Source organism: Triturus cristatus, chromosome 1_2, assembly GCF_964204655.1.
Source record: "Triturus cristatus chromosome 1_2, aTriCri1.1, whole genome shotgun sequence".
In the NCBI taxonomy this organism is placed as follows: Eukaryota; Metazoa; Chordata; class Amphibia; order Caudata; family Salamandridae; genus Triturus; species Triturus cristatus.
Window position 1 is genome coordinate 358668753 of NC_140580.1, and position 20633 is coordinate 358689385.

Below are 20633 nucleotides of genomic sequence, written 5' to 3' on the forward strand. Positions count from 1 at the left end.
GCAAACAACTTGCTAATTGTGCATTATTTAATTTTTTGACCACATTAGATGTTTTTATTCAAGAGATCTTTTCTGCTCAAACTATTCTGCTGGTGTGTCTTGTAACTGTTTAAAGAAAGTGTAAGAAATTGGGTTATTGGTTGTGGTGGACAGAAGCCCTTCTCAGGCGCCAACCACAATCTTTGTAAGGATGAACCACAAAAGCCAAATAAATTAATCTGTGCTTACCCCTCTCATACTTGGGCACAAAGCAGTCAGACTTAAATTAGAGGCAACATGTAAAGTATTAATAAAGCACACCAACAGTAATAAAGTTGAAACGCAACACAAGAAAAACCCAAATCAATTTAGAAAACTAGAGTAAATTATAATAAATAAAATGTCACAACACAAAACTTCAATCAGTAGAACTGGAGATATTGAATTTTAAAATTGTAGTAAAAAAAATAGCACCAAAATGGCAAAGTACCATTTAAGATTATCTGGTCATTGTGGACATGTGCAAAGTCACATGTTTGTGCCAAATGCATTGGAGTTCAGGCCAGGCATAGGATCAAGTTTTTCCCACTGAGAGGTGTACCTTTTGTCCTTGATGCAAGATCTGAGAGGTGTTACTTTGTGTGGCTTTGCGTGGTTTGTGGTCAGTTCAGATGAGGCTTGTTGTTGTGCAACAATGCTTTGCAGGACTCGGGGTCTCTAGGCATTGGGTTTGATGGAGCCTTCAGGTGGGTAAGGAAACCAGCCAAGGGTCCAGGACCTGGACAGTTATCTCTTGGGGATCCTGGGCTCACTCCAGCAGAGGGCAGAAGGGCTTAGGCAGGTCCAGTTGCAGGCCCAAGCATGTCCAGTTGCATCAGGGCAGTTACAGGGAGGCCGCTGGAGCTTGTTGCGCCCCTGTAGCTCAAACAGAAGGTAAGCCAACAGACTCTAAAATCACTCTGGCTTGCCTTGGGAGGAAGGTAAACAGGTCTAGCATTCCTTCTCAGATAGCAAGGCAGCCTTCTGGCAGGAGGGCAATTCTTCATCTGTAACTTCCACAGGTCCAGGTGTGTTTTGATGAGTTACTCTTGAGGTCCACTTTTTATACCTGCTGCCAACTTTTGTGTGTGGAATGACACCCTGTCCAAACCCTACATGAAATTCTTGAAAATTCATTCCTTCTTTTGTCAAGGCTCCAACTGTCGCAGGTGACAACATGATGTTGTCAGCATCCTTTGTGTGTGCTGGAGGAAAGCCCTTTGAGGTACAGCTCAGCTATTTTAGCTTGATAGCCCATCTGACCCACGCTTAGCCCCTTTGTGTCACTGTACTGAAAGAATACATTTAAAACTGCACTTCAGGCTGCAACAACAGGCCTGAGACATGTTTTAAAAGGCTATGTTAGTGGGTGGCAGAATGGGTACTGCAGGCCCACTAGTAGCACTTAATTTACAGGCCCTGGGTCCATCTTGAGTCATTTACTAGAGACTAACAAGAAAATTAAATATCCTGATTAGGTGTGGATCAATTTCACCATGTTTAAGGGAGGGAGTACAATCACTTCAGCACTGGTTATCAGTGGTAAAGTGCACAGAGTCCTAGAGCCAACAACAAAAGATTCAGCAAAAAAGGAGGAGTGAAGATAAAAGGTTTCGGGGGAAACCACGCCAAGGATGTCATGTCTAGCATAAAGGTATACATTTGCATGAAAATGTCATGAGCTACCATCAAAACACGTTTCAAGATATTCAAGAAAATGTGCTTTATTTTATTAAAATTTCTTGTAATATCCCAAAAAAGTGTGATTTTGCACATTTCTAGCATTGTATTTATTCTACTGCCTGCAATGCTTTCCTTTAAACTACATACAATAAAGCGGGGGTAATTTGGATTACTCGAAATAGTATGAAACGTTTCCTTTTCTTTAAATCTTGCTCTAGCTATCACATTCAAATGTACCTTTCCTTTACTCCAGTATGAGATCTTGTAATGTGTCTGCTTTTTGCGGCCCTTTTGGCAGCCATTTTCCCTTCAAGCCAAGAGTAATGAGCAAATAAAGAGCAGGGGGCACCAGAACCACCCTCTTACAGAATGTCATTTTCTCCGCCTTGATCCATCTTCAATCGGCCTGATTGGTTTGATATATTCATACATCTGTGTTATGTTCAGCAACCCATTAAACCTAAAGATAAAGAAACAGCAACCCTGCTGCAATCTTATCCTTTATGGAAGAACATCTCTAATTAAATCTCATGATCCTCAACTTGTCACTTTCCCTAATCCCTCATTGTGCAAATTGCTCCATGACTCAAGAGCACTGCACTCTCTGCTTGGCTGAACAATTGCTTTTAATATAGGATGGCAAACATCAAGAAGACAAGGAAGTTATCATCCCGGTTTATCATGGAGACAACCCCTCACCCCATGTGGGTGAATAAAAACAGAAGGGAATTAAAATCTTCAAGAGATGAATTTTTCGTTAGGTCTGTATTTCTGCATATCATAACTGTGCAAACCAGCATTAGCTTCCCGCTGATGTTTACAGAAGGGCTTTCGCATTATAGAAATACATGTTATCCACCAATTTGAATTGCTTCGGAATAAAAATACTGAAATCACCTGTCGAATGCTATCATTTCTGACAGCCATTTTTTTTCAATACCCTAAAAGTGTCCCTAAAGTTTTGGGAATGACCAATAGAAGTATCATTTTTCCCCGTCTGTTAGCGCAGTGATTCCCACGGCAGCCACAGGCCTCTTTGCGGAATTTAAAGTGAGATGTGGGGTATTACTGCATACATTCTGGGAACTTCGGTTAAAAAATTAACATTTTACAGAGAGGAACAATTGGTAACCCAATTTTTCCCACTGCACTATGTTTTTGGAGAGTTCTACATAAGAAGTTGATTTAGCAAAATGACCACTTTAAATTTCTGAAATGACTTGTTCTGAAAAATTGTGGTGCCCTTTAATAGAGGGACCTTTTAAAAATGCACATTTCTCATTCGGATTTGCCAAGTCATTTGAGCGAAAGCAAGGCCCAGTTTATGGAATATTTGTCCCAAATAGCAAGTGTTGAGGTTGAGAAACAGTGTATTTTTGCATACATGAATATGGAAAATTTGATGTTGGGGCGCAGAAGGTTGAGACAGAGAGAAAGGCCAAGCTCTGCTTCCCCACGGGCTTCCTTCCATGTTGAGTTCTGCCCTGTTCAGCCCTCACCAAAGGTCAAGGAGCGATGAAGGTTTGAGGCATAAATGCCCCACCCGGTCTACATTGTAAAGAAAAGCATGACACATAATCCTTGGTGTCCTCGATTACATTCACACCCAGGGTTTGACTTACAACTACTAGATTTCACCACATACATTATTGCTGGAGTTCATCTATTTACAAAAGCTGAGACGGGTAGATTTCATCTGTAAGCGTTGTTCAAATCTCACTTCATGCACTAGATGGTAGGCGGGCTAAATATGAAATTGTGGGCCTTTCCCTGTACTGACTCTATGTCTGGTAATGGGAAATGTGTTTCCTGATTTGGTGGATGAAGCAGCAGTCTGCCCTACCTCCATGGACGAGCTAACCAGCGAGTGGAAAACGACTAACTTATGTATGTTTGCAAATGGGATAAAATTCACATCTGTAAAGTGGGGGTGAAGTGGAAAATTTTGGCAAAACTTCGCTGATGCTAAGTTTTCTAATTTGTCATACTTTGCAGCAGAAAGAACAACCTGCAACCCCTTAGTGAAACCCTCTGGGTTAATTTGGACTTCGGAACAGTGGGAGCTTTGGCTTAACATGATGGAGCTTCCGCGCACCACCCTAAGTGGGACGAGTATACCCTGACGTGGGTCCCTTGCTCACCATGCCACTGGATTCAAACTATCCTGGCTGTTGAGGGGTGATAGCCCAAAACCAGTCCTGTGATGCTTGTTTCCAGGCCAGGGAACACCTGGCTTGGCAGTTTGGGCTGGACTGTTCTCAGGGGAAGCAAAATCAAGACTGATTTGCATATGGTTGGGTCCAAACTGGAATGGCGGAGTGAGCAATGAAACAATGGATTTAGGCCCAGATATCTGTACTGGGGGTGAATGTTTGACTTTGCTCAGCATTCAGTCAATCAATTGCTCTTAGTGCATTTGTAGCCCTAAGTGGGATGGGTATGCCCAGACATGGATCTCATGCTCACCATGCCACTGGATCCAAGCTATCCTGATTGATGAGGGGGTGATACCCTGAAATCGGTCCTAGGATGCTTGTTTTCGGTCCAAGGAGGGCCTGGCTTGGCAGCTCAGGCTGGACTGTTCCCATGGGGATCAGGGTCAAGACTGATTTGCATATGATTGGGTCCAAACAGGAATGGCATTGTGGGCAAACAAACAATGTATTTAGGCCCAGATCTCTGTTTTGGGTGAGAGATGTTTTGACATTGTTGAGCATTCCGTCCATCAGTTGTTCATTTTGAACTTTCTGAAAGTGGCCTTTTGAGAATGGTGACTTAAAATTCGACTTTAGCTTTATAGAGGATTTAAAATTACAGTTCTTTGCTAGGGTCTTTAAAATAAATTAAATGTGCTAATCAGGTAGACCAATTTTACCATGTTTTTAGAAGTGAGCACAAGCCCTTTAGCACTGGTTATTGGTGTTATTGCACAGAGTCCTAAAGCCAACAAAAATAAATTTCAGCAATAAGGAGGTGATATGGGAAAAAGTTTGGGGGAAGACCACATCAAAGCCTGTCAGGTATAACAGCTTCCATGTCAACATGTTGAAGCAATACTTTAACTGTTTAAACATGGTGTTGGTTTTTTAAGGCAGGTGACGGGGAAGGGGTCAAAATTAATTTGTGTTGCAATGGGCTTTCTTCAGATGAAACCAAAGGAAGTTCTGTTCTTGCCTAATTTTGCGAGCCACACGGTCTTTAGACAACAGCTAATCTCAATTTAAGGGTTACAGTGTTACCAAAATGTCTTCCATTCGGCAATTCTATCAAGTTAAATTGCGCTACAGACAGTAATCAGGATTTTGGATCAATGTCTATGCCACACTATAACTGGTGGAACACTGATGCAAGCACTTGTTGTTCCACGCACATTCTAAAAATATCCCTGTTGTTATTGATTCCAGGTTTGCTTTGTTATGATTTGTTGTGGCCCAGCGCCCAAGAAAGTCATTGTAATAAACGCATGTTCATTTCTAAATGAACTAATAATAAATACCTGGATACTTTCTAGAATAAGATCTACAAATGCTGAAATGTTACTTCAATTAAAAGGCTGAGACTTTGAGAATGAAAATGGTTAGGGGAAACAACAGAAATGTGTGCACTAAGAAAGAAGAAAATGTGAGTGATGCCAGCAATTATTTGTGGGGCATATACTACAAATTAGAGCTGGCTTCTCCAATCATTAGCTTGTGAACTACTGTTAGCTCTCCTGATAGCATGTGTATTTGAGAAGAAAATATCTGGTTTTTCTGAACTCATTCACTGACATTTGGAGAAAAATAGTTGAATATCGAAAATATATCTAAAGCTGATAATAAAGTGAAAAAGTATGCGGTGTTAGGGAGACTTATGACTAATATTACCTTGGTGCCAGGGGCATTGCAGCTGCGGCATTTAGCTATTACCCATATAGAGGCATTCCAAATTGATAACACGGTTTTGCATTACTGCCGACAACCCTGCCTGATACACTGAGGTGATCATTCATGGTGAATGATCACTAATGCAATCATGTTTGATGTGTTCACTATTACAAAACTAATAATGTTAGAAGCTCTGTATGATTTTTATTGAGCCCATGTATCACCCATTAATGAAAAGGGTGGAGACCCCTTATATTAGAGCTTTAACCGCTATGCGTTTCTGTTGGGGCAAAATGCCGCCTCGTGCAGACTTTAGCTGGTGCGCTTTGTTTTCAGCACAGAGCTGAAAACAAAGCGCACTAAGTGCCAAGGGGCACTCGCCCTTCCAGACGGGCGAGTGCCCCTTGGGGGATGCCACGCTGTTGCTTACTGCACCTTACCCTTTTAAATTACACATGGAAATATCTTGTTGGTGCAAAATGGCCGTAGTTTATTCACATATCTATTATCATCAGAACAAAACATTGATCAACACAAACTTCATGTGCATACATCTGATATAGTTAGTATTCGGTTTGTTTAGTCCATTGTCATGACCGCACCCTCTGACAGCGCCTAGAGCGATAGCCTCTCTCTCTTATGGGCGCCTAGCACCTGTGCGGCCCCTCGGCTTCACCCTGCTGCCAAGATTTGTGCAGCTGTGATTGCATGGCAGGGCTTAAAATGAAGTAACTTAAATAAAACAGCATTTTTCCACATGTGTGTTACACATCTTCATTCTGAATTAGATTTATTTAGCCTTATGGGCTCCATTACAAGATGACTGGCAAAATGGAGTAGCAAAACTGGGCCTAGTATTTTCTTATTACCGATTGGTGTTATCACCCCTTTTACTGGATACTACAAGTATGATGCCTGGAATGGGGAATAACCCCAGACCTGCTAACTCACACAGTGCCACTGTGTGACACACGATATCGGCTCTCATCACACGGTCAGCTGGTGAGGAGCCTATACCACACGGTGGCAGGGAAAATGAGCTGAAAACCAATGTAAATAGTGGTTTTCTAATTATTTTCTGAGGCTTTCAAACTCCAGACATACTTAAAGGGATCTGAAACCACCCCAGGACATTGGCACAAGCCTCAGTAAGCTTTTTTGTTGTAGGAGGGGGGTCGGGGGCAGGGTGGGGGCAAAAGTGCCTCCTGGGTACTTCTCGGCATGTGGCCTCACCCCCTCCAAGGTCCGACCCTCCTCACACTCTGAGGTTTTTGTTGAAGTTGGCAAGTCTATGTTACAGAGCTTTTAAATGTCTGTGAGCTGTGGAATTTCCAGCAAGAAAATCAAGTCATCTGTGTTATAATGACACTCGGTAGTACTCTACCCGGTAACACATATTCGAGTGCAGGGTATTACTACTAAAAAACATGCGTTGTGAGGGATAGTGCACAAGGCCTCTCTAGATGTACTTTTGTACTTAAATGAAAAATGTGTTTTGGTCACAATTTACTCCATCACACTGTGCAATGGTTTTGTAAAATTCAGAGAGCCTCTCCCATGTTTCAACATTGGCAGGGCTTTAAGTGGGCCGGGTCTCACTGGTGCTGAGCACCGGCCGTTTTTTAAAGGGGGCCTCCAAACGGGTCTCTATCGAGCTCTGTTTTGTGCCTAGGCACAGGCGGTCCATTTTTTTCCGGACTGCAGTGACAGCATGCACATGGATGTGCGCTGCTCAAACAGCTCATTTCTCACTAGTGGAGAAGTTACGGCATGACATCATACCCGGTGAGCCTTGTAGGGGAAGGGAAATCCATTTTCTCTCTGGATTTCCCTTCTCTTTTTGAAACTCAGGAGCATCAACATTGTCATGGTGTCACCAGGGCTTGAAGTGGAAGCTTTTTCAATATTATATATAAGCCATAGTTGCTTCTTATTTATCGTATCCGACAAACAACCATTGACAAAGCCAATAGTCCTGACTTGTAGGTATGATGTTACTTGTTGTACCATATATCTGGATGCAATGACAGAAACAGAAAAATGCAAGTCAGGCGGCATACTATACTAAGCACAGATTTTTAGCTTAGGTGTTTTAAGCCACGCCCCTTTGAGAACCCCCCCCCCCCCACCACCAGTTTTTTCATACCACTTAAAGCCCTGCATGTTGCACAATTCTTTAAAAACATATAGGATAATAACTTGCAAAGGTATTTTTTCGCAGGAGTCCAGACTGGAGGCCGAGACACCAACTTCTAGTAAAGACGCAAGGTCAGCTAACGGCCCGTCGGTCGTATTGAATTTTGCTGCCGACGAGAGCCACATAAGTGATCAAAAAAGTGCAAATCTCTGTTTTCTTATCCTGTCCTAAAGATCCGCGAATCCCCCAAGTGGGTCCGGGCTTTATAGTTTTTGCGTTTAAAGCACAGCCCTGGCATACTATTACTGGTGTTTAAACTGCCTTGTCATTTCCAAGAAAAAGGTCACCCTGAGTCGAGAAAAAAAAACCTCCGCGTTTCGATGAAGACATCAGAATCTTCGCTCTGAGACCGAATGAGAAACGCGGCTAGGAAATGTAAGACGCTACTCACCAGAGACACTGGCGGAAGCGAAATTCAGGAACACAAAGACGGCTTATTTAATTACCCAAAGAATATTTTGCTGTGAGCTTTCTTTAAAGTTTGGTACTGGGTTAAACCATTCCTGGAGCATGGTGCGCGAAGCAATACACACATTGTCGTTCGCTTTATGCGGCCTACTTTATGTCACCAATCAGTGCTTCATTTTAAAAAATAAACAGAGAAGTGCAGTGGCCCAAATTTTTTCTTAGTGCTCACCTCTCAAAAGCTGGGCTTCTCAAAATGCCAAAGCTGGCTAGTCTTGATTTCACCTCATGCCTCTTTCTTCCACTATCCTACACTGCCTGTCTCTTAATTTCACTCTTGCTGGTTATTGTTCATCCCTGCTTTCTCTCTCTCATTGTGTTCTCTTCTTTCTTTTCTGTCTTCATCCAATTGCGTCTTTCTCTTTCTTGCTGTATGTAAATTCTGAAGATAAAAACTGCCCCCACAGAATAAGTGCCCAACACCTGCAACACCGGCACAAATTAAAAGTTGTACTTCAAGCCACATAAACCACATACCAGTCCTTCACAATGTAAAATCCATCACTGCTTGAGCAATTGAAGTGAGTCTGGGTTTATACAGCTCCTCCTAAGTGATTGTTTTTCCCTTTTCCTTTGAGAAAGAGCTTTAAAACTAAAAGCAGGTTACGCGAACGCGAAATCATCATTGTCAAACCACGCCTACATCTTTCATGAAGTGCTTTTGCTATGACAGGAAGTAGGCTGTAAGCTCCAGCTTGACTATTACTGTGTAAGATTTCTCTGACTAGTGTTCCACCTACTGGCGTGAATCAAGGATTGTTTTTTTTCTTTTTCTTTAAGAAAGGTGTCTGTTTTTTGACCTGGGCAAATATTTTTAAATAGTTTTTTTTCTTAAATGCATTAAAAAATATCTGTAACATTTCTCTAATATTAAAGTACAAGCCAAAAGATATGAAGTTATGTTGATATTGAATTTACATTTTTGGCTCCGTTTACATTTCTTGGTTTTATTTTGATATAATACCCAAATGTGTTTAGCTAATTTTGTTCAGCGTAGGTTATCAATTCTGTGCTTGATTTGTAAAAAAACATAAGTGCCAGGCCCCCAAAGATATAAGAATGGCTTGGGCAGCAGGTAATAGCCAGTTTTAATGTATATTGAATTATTATTTATCTGTTGTGGTGGGCCTCTCTAAATTAGCCAGACAGAACACCGTGTGGCAGACTGTCACAAGTCCTGGTGCTCACAATTAAGTGCCAGTGCCAAGCACTGGAAACCACTGGCTCAAATTAAGCACTGTATCAATTTATATATGATCTGGCCCCCCTCATGTTTTGGTCAGTATTGTAGCAATGGTACCATCAGCAGTAATGCAAGCAATATAATTGGCCCATCAATGAGTAAAAAACAGTCACCAATTGGTGTAAAGTGGGACTCTGACAGAGCTAAGCCACGGTGCCACTGCACCTGCTGCACTATTGAAAGCTACCACTCTAGACTCTATGTCCAACATTCTAAATAGTGATTCTAGTTATATGGGATACAAATATGCTAAACATGCAATGAAACTAATTATGGTCCGAGTTTGACATGAAAATGCAGATATGGCATAATGACTTCAGTGTACAAAATTAAGAATACATTTCAATACATGAAGGACAGGGCCGGACTGGCCGTAGCCGGCACCGGGCAATCCCCCGGAGCGCCGCACGGGTTGGGGCCGGTTTTGGGCCCCTGGGGGCCGTTTTTGTTACAGGGCCGTTTTTTCAGCACAGCTGCAAAATCGGCCCTGTAACAAAATCGGCTGAAATCCGGCCCTGGCAAAGAGCTCGGCGGCACCCCCAAGCCCCGGGGGGGGCGGGGCTGGGGTGGGGAGGGCGGCAGAGCACTTTGCCAGGGCCGGTTTTGGTTCCCAGTCCGGCACTTATGAAGTAATTTCAAGGATAGATGAAATGGCTCAAGGCTTGTCCATTAAAAAAACCCTTCTTGTGCCTTTTCATTTACCTATATAAAATCTGCCTCAAGGCAGTATCATGTCTCAAAGTCATTTCTGCTAAGTGGACCCCCGTGATGAATCACAGGTTAAGCTAGTCCTAGCTTTATAGCCAACTGCACTTTGGCAGTTCAGCAATCCAGGCCATTAGCCCTTGTACCCTTGTAGTCCAGGTGTAAGTTAGACTTGGCTTGTGTACTAACAAGAGGACCAGATTCTCAAAGAATTCTGTGTGCCCATGTTCAACACCTATGCATCTACAGACTGTCAAATCTTAAGTAGACACTGAGATTGTAATTGTAATCTGTAGATTTATGTAGCATGGCTTATCACCTGTGAGGGTATCCAGGCGCTGTCCATGGGCATGGGGAAGATGAGGTGATTTGCCAGAATCACGGGATGTTGAGCCGACGCTGAGAAGCAAACTCAGATCCTCGGCTACCGAGTTGACAACTCTGGCCGCTGCACCACATCCTCTTCCTTCCGATTACAGTAACAGCTGGACACCCGCATTGGTGTTCCTGGACCCAAATGACTGACAATGTGGGTATTGGAAATTCTACGATGTGTTAATACTGAGCGATTACGAGGGCACACTCCGAATGGGGAATACCACGTGGGAATCGTTTCTGCATCAATTCTCACCAGTTTTTCTCCATTAATGTTATGTTATGTTATGTTATTGACTTTTGTATAGCGCGGCAATTACCCGGAGGTGTCCTGGCGCTTGTCTAAGAAATCCTGAGGGCCCTAAGCCAAGGGCAATAAAAGAGTGAATCGACCGGAGCTAATCCTTACGGAACAGCCAGGTCTTAAGCTCCCTTCTGAATGACAGAAGATCCGTCATAGTCCTAAGGTACAGAGGGAGTTCATTCCAGGCTTTGGCGGCACTGTAGACAAAGCTCCTGCCTCCCCAGCGAGCTTTCCTGATACGTGGGACTTGAGCCAAATTGGCTTCTTTAGATCGAAGACTTCTACCCGGCACATACCAATGTAGTTTATCCTTTAAAAATTTTAGGCCTAACCCGTGCAGTGTCTTGAAGGTCAAGGTCAAAGCCTTGAACTGAATGCGGCTATTAACCGGAAGCCAGTGCAGAGCTTTTCTACCCAAGGACGCCGAGGCGAATCTAGAGGTGCCCGTAAGAAGACGGACTGCAGCGTTCTGCAGAATCTGGAGTTTACCAAGAGCCCTGCGCTGTGCATTTAGATACAGCCCATTGCAATAGTCCAGCCTGGCAAGTACCAACCCCCTGACCACCATGTGTCTGTTGTCCTGAGGTAACAGGGGTAGCACTTTCCTCAGCATCCTAATGGTGAACATGGTTTTGGCCGTCACCTCCTTGATCTGATGGTCTAAGGTGAGTCTGTTATCAAGGATTATGCCGAGGTTTTTTGCTTTTACAACTGGAACTGGAAGCGTGCCCATAGAGTCAGGCCAGCAGGCCGGGGTCCAGAAATTAGATATATTTCCAAACAAAATGACTTCTGTTTTGTGGGAATTTAATTTAGGGCAGTTCTTTGCCATCCAGCTACCTACTGCTAGCATACATTCCCGTAGACGGCTTTCTGTGTCAATCTCCCCCCCTGGCGTCAGAGAGACCACAATTTGAGTGTCGTCTGCGTAGGATGTGATGCCAAATCCATAGCCGCTGATGACCGGTGCCAGTGCACTCACATAAATATTAAAAAGGGTGGGGCTAAGTGATGAACCCTGGGGGACACCACAAGGAGTGGAGAAGGGAGTAGACTGAAATTCCCCGAGTGTCACCACTTGTTCCCTATCAATGAGAAAGGATCTGATAAGGTCCCAGGCTTTTCCGTCAATACCACAAGTTTTTAGGCGATTCAAAAGTATCGAGTGGTGGACCGTATCAAAGGCCGCCGACAAGTCCAGTACTGACCATGATGCTTCACGTGATTCCAACAGGTGAAATGCTTGGGAGAAAATCAACAAAATCTGTAGTTTTCCAGCTTTACCTGTAGTTTAGTTTCTGATCCTGCCAATAAATCCAGTTCCTACTCAGATCGGAACACCATCCTGATGACTTCAAACTATACACACTCAACGCTCAAACTCATACTTTGGTGACATTTTACTCTTTCAAAGGCTTTTGAGAATGAAAACATTCCACCTGTTTCATGTAATTTCTGTAATTAAAAATGTAGGGTAGGTCTATGGGCGTTCCCACTGAAACTGCCAGCAAACACAGGGAGACACACACAAATCAATGAGTTTGTGGTGTGGGTATTCATATCTCATTTATACGTTACATCCCAACCTAAAATGGCAATAAAGTTTAGTCACGTCAAGATCAGGAAGAGGTGTGGTCCCAGTGTATGGTATCGGGATGGACTCCCACACACATTCATTGTGAGTTTTTAGAAACGCCTTGTCCGTGTGCAAAAATATTCCCCCCCCCCCGCAGAAATAAAAATGAAAACAAACTATATGTCCTAGGGTCACATCTGCGGCTGACATACATTTCCTGGAATCTACCTTGAATTATTTGCAAATCAAATTGAAATTAGAAATTAGCTCTGAACATAGGTGTAGTTGTTGAATAGTTTTGAATTTTAACCCATGCCTTGATGAATCAGCTGATATTTTGCTGTGTCAAACATAGTCAAAGCACAGACTAGACTTCTAAGCGAGTTAATTTGGACACTAAATAAATAGGTAGGCCAAGGTTCCTCTCAGAAGCCTGCCACTTGCCCTGTAAGTCAGGGTTGCTGGTTATCAAGGCTTCATAAAATTGATTCCATATCATATCTCATTCCGCCACTACCTTGCACTCCCTCTGTCTAGATCTCACTCTTGCAGATTATTTTTCATCCCTGCTTTCTTCTCTTGTCACTGTTTTCCTATCCATGATTTTCTCTATCTTGTTCTATTTTACTCTGGGTCAAAGTTCAATGCTGACAGATATGCCCTGGTGTCCAAAAATGAGCCCATCACCTGCAACTACCAGAGCAAATTAAGCACTGGAGTTAACCAGCATGATAAAAATCTTTAAACGTACTTTACTGGCCACAGGGTTGTGCAAGTTCAGCAAAGGTAAAACCAGGGGTTTAAGTGGGGCGGGTCCTGCCGGTGCTCAGCACCGGCAGTTCTGAAAAGCAGGTGCTGAGATGAGGCCCTATCCGACTCTCCATTTTTTCCACCACCCTCAGGGTAATTTCTTTTCTTTTTTTTTTTAACTGCAGCACTACCACCCTTCACTGCCTTTGATGAAACTTCAAAGGTAACCGTCATAGTTCTTTCACAGTCTCATCATTTTAGAACTGAAGCATTTTTATGATTATATACAATGAAGCCATAGCTGTTGCTGATGTATCTTATGCAACTAAGAACCATTGACAAAGCCAATAGTCCTAGCTTGTTGTAGGTGTAATGTTACTTGTTGTATTGTATATCAGGAAGCAATGACAGAAACAGCAAAATATACCAGTCGGTCGGCACACTAAGCTAGGCACAGATTTTTAGTGTAATTGTTTTTAAGCCACGCCCTTAATTGCATCGGCCATGCCCCTTTGAGACACTCCCCCGTTTTTTCATTCCACCTAAAGCCCTGGGTAAGACTAATATTGGGCAGAGTTTAAGGTCACTGGTGGTATGGTATTGGAGGATCAAAAGATCCTTGTAATCGTTATCTGCTGTCAAAAACTGCCTCTTTCTATTTCTATTATATTTGTGGTGAGGTCCCAATTTCCTGTCTCACCTCTCTGGCACTGAGTCTGAAGATGCTTCTCTCCCCTCTGCCAACCGGGGCTCTGATTAAATCAGCAACCGGTCCCTCATCCCTTAATATAAACTCCATTTGCAGCCGGTTGGGCACATAACAAGCACGCCTGCACAGTTCAGATCCATATCACATCACATTATATAGCGAGAAATCAGATGGCTTATTTCATGCTACATTTTCTGCCGATTTGTTTCTCAACTGTCATCGCGCGGCATTCACGAATTGGCATTTCTGCTTTATCCGCCTTAAAACAGGACAGCAGTATGTATCCCAGAATGCTGCGCGTTTGCTCTGTAGGATGCAAGGCACACTTACAAAGGAGACTGTCACCTAAATTGTATCACTTGCCATGACTCGTGTCATAAGCTCCTGTGCCATAAAATGGCGTTTTATCAGTGGCGGCCACCACAAACAAAGGGTGGTTGGGTGGGCGGAGGGCGCGTGGGAGCACGGGGAAGGGGGAGCGTGGGGTAGGTTTAATAATATTTTTTTTTAATGGAACTTACCTTAAGCTGCCACCAGCCTCCTGTGTCGTGTCGCACCTCTGTGTGCTGTTCCTAGACCCGGGTTCCCATCATACACTGAGACAGTCTCCCTGTGCAATACCCATGCTGCTCTCATGCTAAGGGGGCAGCGTGGGGATTGGCCTTAGTGGGCTGAAAAGACGCTTCACTCAGGACAGGGAGTCTGTGCAGTTTCTCCAACCGGGCTGTTCAATACAGTCAGGTTGGAGAAACCTAAGTGCGCATGTTTGTTTGGCTGGCCTGAGAGGACCAGTCAAACACCCATACGCACTTAGAAGTTCACATAGCACTCCTACTCTCCCCTCGCATGCCCTGGCCACGCCCCTCCCTGCACACGCTGGCTCAGAGCCGAAAAATGACAAATAAAACAATGATAGAACATTGTTTTATTTTTCACCCGCTGGCTCTGATCTGGTGAGGCGACGCTCCTTCGCCACTGCGGATGAGCTGCCCCTGCATTTTATAAAGCGTGGGATGATCTATATGAAGACTATCTATTACCTCACAAACATGAATACGAATTTGGCCAATGGCGGATCAATCTCTGACTGCCACCTCTTACAGTATGGCAGTGGGTGAAGAGGTGAGCACACTTACCATTGGGAATATCCATCACTCGTGTCTCCGGAAAAGTGAGCGCGTGAATGAAAAGACTTGTGGTCATTGAGATGGTATATGTCACTTTGTAAGTCAATCATGCACATGAGGATTGAGGCATCACATCAAAGGGCTGTTTAAGCACCAGCTGCATGGAAAGACACCTGAGTGATGATGGTAACAAAGATGTTTGTGACAGCTTTTATTATGTGTCTCCATAGAATACGCGTAACAAGGTAGCGATAGATAATTTGATAAGTGTATAGTTTCAGGGAAGATAATTAGCTGCAATTGTCTCGTGAAAGCATTGCTGGTTTTTGTTGCACAGGTGAGGAAATGAGCAATTCGGCGGGCTTTTAGTTATATTTGAAATGACAGGCAAATTGTGTAGGGTCGTTATTTACACCAATGTTAAGCAAATGATACAAGATCGGGGTCCTTTTGTGTATTTGGGGAGCTCCATCTGTAATATAAGGCACAGTGTGCAGTAGTAGTATTTCTCTTTTCCTGGCTCTCTTTCACGCTCTGATTACGCCTTGGGCAGTACGCAAAATGCTTGAATTGCCAAATAAAAGAATGTAGCATTGGGACACAGCTGTGTCCCAAGAGTAGCAACGAACACCTATTGGATGACCAAACCACCACATTCCCATTGTCTGCAGAAGTGTATTAAAAGCTGCAGCGTTAGACCTCACGCCGATTACATGCTCAATCAATCAATCAATACATTTGTAGAGCGCACTACTCACCCGTGAGGGTCTCAAGGTGCAGGGGGGGGGGTGGTGGGGGGAGGGGGTGCTGCTACTGCTCAAACAGCCAGGTCTTGAGAAGCCTCCTGAAGGTTAGTAGGTCCTGGGTCTGCCGTAGTAGGTCCTGGGTCTGCCGTAGCTGAGCCAGATAACAAGATGGGGACATTTCACGAATTGAAATAAAAAAAACTTTACTTAAAATTGTGCAGAAGACAAATAGGCACAACTTGTTAGAGTAACTTCTCATTGTCTCATGTACTGCACTGAGCAGCTCTTGAAGGTGAGGAGGCGGCGGAATTTCCCATATTTCACAAATAGTCATGGGCGTGGCCTGAATCCCCTCCCCCCTCCCCCTTGAAGGGCTGGGGGTGCAATGCCCCACAGGAGCAGCCCCTGCTGTGCTGCATTTTTCTCCATCTATTTGTAAATCGATGCACATACCGCACTTAAGAATTCTCCTAACTTACTCATACACTGACCTGGTGTAAGGTGAATTGAAAGTTTAGTGACGTTCGGTAACTGTTCTGAAAATCTAAACAAACGTGTAGGAAATTGAGTCATGTATTAAAATGTTTTCTCAAGAAAAAGCGATAAGAAAAGTGAACTTTATGTGACGTTGGGCAATTTCTGTATCCATATGAATGCCTCGTACATGCAGCCTTGGAATTACGCATTAAGAGGGTTCTAGGTAAATAGCCATAAGCCTGTTTTTTGTGAATACTATACATGTCCATGTGAAAACACGTGCACGTGAATTCGCTGAAAGTCATTGCAGCTCAACATTGGATCAGAGGATTTCTGCTGGTGAATTTGGTGACGGTTCAACCTGGGCTCCGGGGTTCTAATCCTGGTTTCAGCTCTTAACCAAGCACTGTGAATCACCACATCTTTCAGTTCCTAAAATTGTAAATGTTTGTAAAAACAGGTTCAGCTACTCGGAATGTTCTCTCCTTTCAGTCCCACCGTGTTTCTATGAAACCAATCCGCTAAAAAAGATCTTTATGGAGCTCGAACATTTTTCGTAGTGGGGGTGCTGCCGTCAATGTTACATCTCAGAAGTCATAATGATTGTGAAAAATCCAAGCGTCACACAAAGAACAAGTATAGCAAAGGAGTCACGCCCATTCAGCAAGAGAGTGATAAGCAGAGCTTAATTTGTGCCAGTAGTTTCTAGTGCTCAGCACCGGCTCTTATGGCGGTCAGCCACATGGGGGCGCTGTTTGTTACTTATGAAATGAGCACACCAACAGTTATATAATAATTTAATATACATAAAAAATGACAAATACCTTCTGCCTGAGTCATTCCTGTAGCTTTTAGTGGCCTGGAAAAGTCTGTTCTGCGGACTTTTAAGAGTGAGATGGTTAGTAGTTGTGCTGCAGTAATTAGCAGCGCTGGCAGGGGCAATGAGCAATGCAAGCTGCTTTGGCCTCCTAACAAGAGCCCTGGTACTTCGTTTTTCACAAATTAATTTTCCCTCAACATTGTCCATCGAAATCCCTTCTCATCCGGCCCCACCGCTCTTACCTGCACGGGCCGCGGCTGAAAACAAGACCAAAATCGTGAGTCTGAGTAACCCTCTCTTTGCCCACGGCTCAACGCTGTCAGAAATAGCATCATCCACGCTTGACTTACAGATAACTTCTCTGGGTGTCACTAAACAGTTGTTCACCCCCATTGTTTATAAGAGACCCTCGGAAGCAGGAGCTGGGCCAAGCACAGACATTTCTTTGTGGTAAAGGAGGCCCTCCTCAGCTACTGATATCACTTGCTAATATGACTGATTGTGATACTCGCTCTGTAAAGCTTAGCACTGAGCTCCGAGAATTTGTGCCTACATCCCTTTCACAGGGTAGAACTAGATGTGTAAATGTAATGGCTCAGTCAATATATTTGTTTTTCATTTTACTTAATTTCATGATCAATGTCACAATGCACCGTATCCTTCCGATAGGATCTTCGATATTGTAAACGCTCTGGTCACTGTGGATACTGGTATGAGTCTTTGAACTTGAATAGTGAGTAAATTATTTTTAAGTCTTTTTTTAGATGGCAATTTGATGATCACGTCCATATTTGTAATGGTTTTTATATAGTGCTTACTACCCCTGATGAGGCATTGAAGTGCTTTATAGTGGGTAACACTGTAGTCCAGTACCCAAGGTTAGTCCAATGGTTAAATGTTGGTTATTGCGATTAGTCGTGTGCTTTCAGGAAAAAATTGGCATGCATTTACTCCAGTTAATATTCTTGAATCTTCTTTTAATTGAAAGTATATTGTTGTCAAGCTCTGTCCTCCCAAAACACAACTGAAGCAGTTTCTTTTAGGGGAACAGTTATAATGGGATTTTAAATTTACTTATAACAACAGGCTAATCTACACATGTAGACCAAGTCAGCAAATTGTATCGCAAAGTGGGGTCTCATTAGCTGCTCATATAGAAAATTCCATGCAAGGAATTTCACCATGGCACAGAACACATGATGAACTCACTGTTGACGATGATCACTTAGCAGAAGGGACACATTTTGCCGAAGCAATATTCTAGGTTAGCAATTAGTAAACTGGGAAGGTCATATCAACCAGGAGAAATGGCAAAATCCTGGTTATAGACCATGGATGATTCTGCCTCTGTGCATAATCACCTTGATATGATTCTGGTAGTTTGAATGGCATTAGAGCATGATGTTGACATGGACATGTAATCTGCACGACTCAGGAGCCAACCACAGGATCATTAAGTGAACTGCTCAAATAAAGGCATTCGTTTTGTGCGCCTGCCACAATGAGCAGGAAGAGATAAGTAGCGGCTGCTACCAGACAGGGGTGGTGAGGCGGGGCGAGGTGGGGCGAGGTGGGGGTTTAATTAACAAAAAAAAAAAACACTTACCTTAGAACAGCTGGCCGCCGCCGCCCCTGCATCCTCTTCCTTCATCCTTTCTGCAGTCCAGCTGGCAGCAGGAAGCACCCGGCACATAGGCTCCCCTGAGCCATTCACAACGCTGCAATGCAGCATTATGATTGGTCTGATTGCCGTGGATCGGAGCTCAGTCTGGAACAGGGAGCCTGTGCATGTTCCTCACCAGGCTACGTAATGCCGCCTGGTGGGGAACATGCCAGAGGGCCAGCTAAACAGTTCATGCGCACACTGGGAGTGCAAACCACTCCTCCCCTGCTCTGGCCTGCCCTGCTCCACACAGGCCACTGACTGCATGCAATCGGAAAAAGAAAATGACAATAACGATAGGCACGCAACCTGGGAGTCATCCTCGACTCGAAACTCACCATGACCAAACAAGTCAACGCTGTCTCCTCCAGCTGCTTCAACACCCTCCGTATGCTCCGCAAGACATACAGATGGATCCCGACTGACACAAGAAAAACAGTCACCCAGGCCCTAGTCAGCAGCAGACTCAACTACAGGAACGCCCTCTACGCCGGAGCCCCGACCAAGCTCATCAACAGACTGCAAAGAATCCAGAATGCCTCTGCACGCCTGATCCTCGACGTCCCGCGCCGCGACCACATCACCCCCCACCTGAGGAACCTGCACTTGCTCCCTGTCAACAAAAGAATCTCTTTCAAACTTCTGATCCACGCACACAAGGCACTCCACAAGAGCGGCCCAGCCTAACTCAACAGACGACTCTCCTTCTACGTACCCAACAGGAAACTCCGCTCCGCAGACCTCTTTCTGGGTACCATCCCACGCATCCGTAGAACCACAGCCGGAGGCAAATCCTTCTCCCACAGCGCTACCAAGACCTGGAACACCCTCCCCCTCATCCTACGACAAACCGAAGACCTTCTAACCTTCAGGAGACAACTCAAGACCTGGCTGTTCGACCAGTAGCAAGAGCACCCCCCTCTCCCCATCCTCAGCGCCTTGAAACCCTCACGGGTATGTAGTGCGCTTTGCAAATTATTGATTGATTGATATGTTATTGTCATTTTACTTTTACTTTTTGCGCAGTGAGGCAACGCCTCTCCACCTTAGCGGAGGAGCCACCACTAGAATAGATGTAAAGATTTTAACAATGCTTATCTAAATGATGCCTATACCAGAGCAGAATCCTGCATAGGTCCTAATTATTGGGCTACCCTCTCCTTGTGTAATGTACTGTTTTCCATATGCCTAGGCCTATTGCGTAGCCTTTTCTCACCTGAGTGTTGGTTTCGGTAGAAATGTTGCATGGGACTTATGTAAGCGGATGGGTGCCATACGCACTGTGCTACCAACATTCCCATCATCATTTCCAGAGACTGGACAGAAGACAGTTATGAGAGAATCCTATGCAAGATCAATTAAACTAGCAAACGGATCATTAGAATAGAGGTGTGCAATGGAGAGCATTGTGAAGTTCCCCGATTTCACAATTTTTGCCTTTGTAGTCGGATCCTAGCACTGGTAGTAAACAGAGCTTGGGTTCTGAAGTACAACCTATGGGATGCTTTAGGTTAAATGTGAGAAATGCTAGGTGGTAGCCATTAAAATAGGGGAAAGTTCTTTCCTCCTTGGAAGTCGCAGCAAGGTGCAATAAATTATGTGGCACAAAAAGGCAAATTATGCGGTGTAATGTGGCCCATTTTCTTAGTGAAAGTATTACTTCAATGCTTTGCCATTTTTACACATGGTAAAATAATTTTGAAAAAGATTTCACCTTATTAGCACTAGCTTAATACGTTAATATAGCAATAAGCAGCTGAAAGATAACCAATTAACCCTTGCGAACAGGCCTTATACTCATAAGAGCACACGTCACTAGGTTTTTAATAGCTTTCAATTCTTTTGAGCGAGAAACAATTTTTTTGTTAAAATCTGTATATTATGCAGCAGAGAAAATATTATGTGGCAA

General features: G+C 43.8%; 1 protein-coding gene across 2 annotated transcripts in view; it reads left to right on the forward strand.

The window, feature by feature from the left end:
• CAMTA1 (calmodulin binding transcription activator 1) overlaps window positions 1–20633 on the forward strand; it is a 3052768-nt gene that overhangs the window by 1576900 nt on the left and 1455235 nt on the right. The gene's annotated exons all lie outside the window — the stretch shown is intronic.